We start from the raw sequence: 6,000 nt of genomic DNA, 5'->3' as shown, positions 1-6,000 counted from the left end.
AGAGGAGAATCCGGCCGATAGTAGAACCTCGGATTCAGGAGGAACAGTGTGGTTTCCGTCCCGGTCGTGGAACACTGGACCAGCTCTATACCCTCTTCAGGGTGCTGGAGGGTTCATGGGAGTTTGCCCAACCAATCCACATGTGTTTTGTGGATTTGGAGAAGGCATTCGACTGTGTCCCTCGCAACATCTTGTGGAGGGTGCTCCGGGAGTATGGGATTCGGGACCCTTTGCTAAGGGCCATCCGGTACCTGTACGACCGGAGCAGGAGCTTGGTTCACATTGCCGGCAGTAAGTCAGACTTGTTTCCGGTGCATGTTGGACTCCGGCAGGGCTGCCCTTTGTCGCCGGTTCTGTTCATAATTTTTATGGACAGAATTTCTAGGCGCAGCCAGGGGCCAGAGGGCGTCGGGTTTGGTGACCACACGATTGCATCTCTGCTCTTTGCGGATGATGTCATCGTGCTGGCCCCATCAGACCAGGACCTTCAGCATGCACTGGGACGGTTTGCAGCCGAGTGTGAAGCGGCTGGGATGAGAATCAGCACCTCCAAATCTGAGGCCATGGTTCTCAGCCGGAAAAGGGTGGCTTGCTCACTTCAGGTAGGTGGAGAGTTCCTGCCTCAAGTGGAGGAGTTCAAGTATCTGGGGGTCTTGTTCACGAGTGAGGGAAGGATGGAGCGGGAGATTGACAGACGGATCGGTGCAGCTTCTGCAGTAATGTAGTCGCTGTACCGGTCTGTCGTGGTGAAGAAGGAGCTGAGCCGCAAAGCGAAGCTCTCGATTTACCGGTCAATCTACGTTCCTACTCTCATCTATGGTCATGAGCTGTGGGTCATGACCGAAAGGACAAGATCCCGGATACAGGCGGCCGAAATGAGCTTTCTCCGCAGGGTTGCCGGGCGATCCCTTAGAGATAGGGTGAGAAGCTCGGTCACTCGGGAGGAGCTCAGAGTAGATCCGCTACTCCTCCACATCGAGAGGGGCCAACTGAGGTGGCTCGGGCATCTTTTCCGGATGCCCCCTGGACGCCTTCCCGGTAAGGTGTTTCCGGGCTGGAGGGACTATGTCTCCCGGCTGGCCTGGGAACGCCTCGGTGTCCCCCCGGAAGAGCTGGAGGAAGTGGCTAGGGAGAGGGAAGTCTGGGCATCCCTGCTTAGACTGCTGCCCCCGCGACCCGGCCCCGGATAAGCGGTAGAAAATGGATGGATGGATGGATGGGTAAATATTTAGATAAAACAATCTTGTGGTTCAGTCATCTGACTCTGAATTTATTCATTTTTGATAGGTTTAGTGTTGGACTAATTTTTAATTCGACAAAGGTAACAGGAATGTTAAAAGTGCAATAATATTATTATATAGTGTAAAAACAAAAATTTAAGTGTTTGGAGAACATATTCGTTTGAATACAATTCTCTTTCTAATAGGTATTAGAAAATGGATCAGAAAGTCAGAGTTTTTTTTGGGCTCAAGTTTTCTGTGAAAATTTAATAAAAGATCATTTTAAAGTATTTTACAAGAATGAGTAAAGTGAATTAGGCGAGATTGTATGAGATCACCCTCCTTGACTTTACCAGGCCAGAAACAATCATCATCTGTGTCATATTGTTTTTGTGCTGTGAAGCTTCACAGCACCATGCACATGCTAAAAGAAAGGGCAAACGAATCATTATGGCATAGCTGCCCAGTGAAGCTTGCTATGAGGGTCCAAACACATTAGCAGATTATGGGTTTGCGTCTGGTTGCCGCTGTTCATTAAGGGCTAAAAAGACAGAGCCTGTGTGACTTCTTTATAGCATCTCATCCCATTTGGTTCAGTTCTTCCTTCGCAGACATCCTGAGCACTTTGACTTGTTTTGATTCCCTCAGCGCTCCGAGCTTCAACAGGAATTAGACATCTCACTTGAAGAGAAGGGGGAGCAGCAGTGCAATGGAATAAAGAAAGAAGCGAAAGCTGGGACACTATGTCTTGCAGACTCTCGTTCACGCTTTGTCGCTCTGTGGAGTGGTTTTTTGAGAAGGTCAACCCAAGAGGACCACAGAAATGAAAAGATTGTGCATGGGTTCAAATCCAAGTAAATTATTTTTTATGTTATACAGAATAGCATTACGCATTAAAACGACAAATATATGATAGCCTCCAAAAGAGGATAATAATGCATATTAAGACTACTACAATATGTCATGACACATGTCTGATATTACCAAGGGTATACTACTAGAGGCTTCTCCATCTGCACACATTAAAAGACCCAAGGTTGCTTTCAGGTCAATGTGTGCTTTACTTTCTCATAATCAGCTTGTGCACTGCTCTTTCTTGACAATATGGCAACAGACATGCAGTATATTATATGATGGGTGTCTAAGGGTCTGATTCAGTCCCTTATAGGCTTGGAGCATGGATGCCACAATTGTTCTCCTGTCAAAGTTCACTATGTCACCGTATAAAAAAAATGCCTCCAGCTGGGGTGCCAGTTAGATACCGTAAAATAACAGTTTTGTCACTGTTTTTAAATTGACATGTTTTTCTTGTAATCTTCAATTGTCTTTTTCTGTAATTTGAGGTTTTACCATATTTCGAAAATAAGTGAAAATTACGTATTTGTCTTCCCAAAACCCGAAACCCACACCCTCCCCCATGTGAATATTATATGAATAAAAACAAATTTCATGATTGTGTTTGTATCACACAAAGTCACAAAACATTGATGAGTCACATATAAAATGAAAGCCCTCACATAATTTAAGGCATTTGCATTTACTTTTGTTTTAAAATATCTTTTGTTTAAACATTATTTTCTTTTCTATTGTTTTTTTTCTGGCTGATTAATTAAGTAAGCTCATTTGTTATTTACTTTGCTTACATTTTTTTAATAATTGAAGCAATTATGTGAATAACCACAATATGTCAAGTACATGTCAAATATTCAGTAAAAGGATGACGACCTTGTTAAAAAACTAGACTGCTTTCTATGCATGTCAGTTTGAGCCGAAGCAGGTGGAAAGTATATAATTTATTAAAAAAAATATAATAATGCTTCACAAGATTGAACTTCATGACCGTGAAGGCATCGGTATAAGATTACCTTATGCAAGAAAACACGTTTTCCACTGGTGAATTTGAAAAGATCAAATAATGGCAAACTGTGGTTTGATTTTTATCCGGCAAGAACGTAAAATTCAAATTAATTTTAGAGTATCTCATTGAAGCCCTATCCATGTCTTAGATAGAGTAGCACATATTACCACAGGGACGACTTTGGATTTAACAGTGTGAATCTCACAAAAGATAATGGCTGACCTTGGTGCTATTTATGAAATGGGCACCTTTGTGATTAGTATAGACGTAAGTATTAATAGTAAGTAGTATACTAGTAAGTAGTATATTTCTTTAAATGGAAAATGGTCGTAATTTCCCCAAACACAGTAAAGAGAATCCAGTCTCCACCTCCCCAACTCTCAGCGGCCAATGCTACTGTAAACGCTGCTGGCGCCGCACTCACTGGCATTCCATGCATTCTTTTATCATGTGCTCACAAAAGTAAAAAAGAAGGAGAAACAAGAGGGAATATTACTGTTAGAGTTAACCCATGCTGTTTTACGGTGTGTCAGAGAGCGAACCTGCTTCTGTCAGAAACAAATTTAAAGTAGAGACTGAGGCTAGTTTTAAAATCTCAAGAACTATAAAAGTTCAGGATCACAAATGCCTCTGTTTCCCATCAGTCATTTTGTACTGTATATTTTATGTGAATACCATCCAGTTTGTGTCCTAGCTTTTGCGTATGCAAGAGAATATAGTAAAACTAGACCTAACACCACGTCTCACCAAAACAGACATGACCTGTGCAATGTGACATGACACACGGTTTGTTCTAATGTTTTTTTGCATCGCGTCGCACTGGTGTAGACATGGTGTTACAGGTCAGATATATCATGGAAGCAGATTTCAATGAAAGCTTGGACTGCATCCTCAGGCAAAAGTGTAGGCCTATATTTTATTCATCTCAGGTTGGGGCAAGAGCTACTGTTTAAATATATCTAAGCAAGGCCTACAATAGGCTATTTTTTGGCAGACTGTTGTGACAACTTGTCGCAAACAGTGTTACAATTATTTTTTAAATTGTGCGACAGACATTGTGTTTTTTTGAAGTGACCTTGATATAATATGTTTGTAAGTGCATACATTGTTTGAAATGTGTTTTTCCTTGTGCGTGTATATATCTCATTATGTCCTGCTGGCACGAGAGAAAGAGTTTAGCTGTACATAGTTTAAAAATCATCAGATACAAAGTTATGCTGATAATTATCAGCCCCATATTACTGGCATTCCAGTGTATAAACATTAGAGCGTTGGGGAATGATTGAGATTTGTGGAATGCTCTATTGAGTACAGATGAATGCTGGCTGTCAGTTGAATTGAAAGCCATTAGCCCAAGCTTTCTGTGCCTCACGGACAATAAGCCTTAAATTCAATTATGACGTAATTGTTCTGTCATCACAAACCGTTTATTCAATGTAGATGCTTTCAACATGAGACAGTTTCTGCAGGGGTTATTCTTAGTGGATTGCCTCATGGTTCACATACTTTAAGGATGTGAATTTGAGTCCAGATAACAGAAGGCTCTGCTTCAGTGTGTTGAAGGATGAATAAAATGGGGCACCCTGTTACGTTAATTTTATATAACCTGTCTTTATCTAACTATATAGGACTGTCGATCAGTCTGTTTGTTTGGGTGATTCTTTCGAAATCTTGGTTTCAAGATGTCAAATATGATATTCTGACATGTTTAAAAACTTTTACTGACAGTTTAACACAAGTTTGAACATTTGGACAAAAAGGGCCTTAAAAAATCTCATTACCATAACCAAATCCTGTTGCATGTTTCGGCAATTTTTTTATTAATAATACATCATGAATTAATTATATTTTTATAGAAAATCTACATGTATCGGTAATGAGTATGAAAAACGTTGTACACACCGTAACAACAGCATATTAAGCTTTTAACTAGAAAAATAAAAAGTAATCTGAAACTGTTTTTAAATCTATCTATCTATCTATCTATCTATCTATCTATCTATCTATGTTTCTGTCTGTCTGTCTATCCAACTATCTATCTATAGATGCTGTTGTTTAAAGTATAAAGTATATACTTGGCTTCACTTCACTTAGCAATACATGTGATACTAAGACCGTTAAGTAAAAATAAACAAGAAAAGATATTAGCTAAACAAGTAAACAAGTCCCCCTGTAGAAGCACTTTGGGACAAATGCCCACCTTTTCCTGCTGTGCATTTGCGGGGTGATGTGCAGGCTTGTGTGGATGATTAATGTAGCAGTTAGCACCGCAGAGCCAACGCTCCAGTCACAATGAGTCTACTGGCCTTCATCTGCACTGTTCTGCGCCCTCACGCCACTCCATGGCCTAACGTTTACAGCTTCTGCATGTCTCTGTGGCCAGGGAATAAAATTGCTTCACGAATTAGGGCCGTCACTCTTTGCGCAACATTAATTATTTGTCTTCTCGCGAGTTGCGTTTTTTCCCTATCCCTGTTTCTTGCCTGATCCTTAGCCAATTTAGCTTGTGTGATTTAAGATATGTCACTACTGTAATACAGGTCATCGTTCTGGTGTACGAGGAAAAAAAGAGAAGTAAATGACAAACTAAACTTTCGCCGTCCACAAAGGGCTGGGACAGCAAGAATAACAGGCATTAGTGCAGCATGCATTTAATCAACCAAAATATTGTTTGTTTGTGTGCATACATGTATAAAGATTATACAGGCAGCTAAATATTTTGATGGTAATAGCAGGATGAGCCACCGATTATTCACGGACGGCTGCGAATCTCCATAAAACATCAGGCGCTTCCCTGCTTTATCGAACACTTCATCTTTTCATAGAGATTATCATTTACATACAACACAATGCAAACAGAGACTGTCCTCAGAGCTACAAGAACGCGTCGTCCAGGACATTGTCTGGAGTACAATAGCCAAC

This window comes from Triplophysa dalaica, chromosome 15 (genome assembly GCF_015846415.1).
Source record: "Triplophysa dalaica isolate WHDGS20190420 chromosome 15, ASM1584641v1, whole genome shotgun sequence".
In the NCBI taxonomy this organism is placed as follows: Eukaryota; Metazoa; Chordata; class Actinopteri; order Cypriniformes; family Nemacheilidae; genus Triplophysa; species Triplophysa dalaica.
This window is presented reverse-complemented; position numbering follows the sequence as displayed.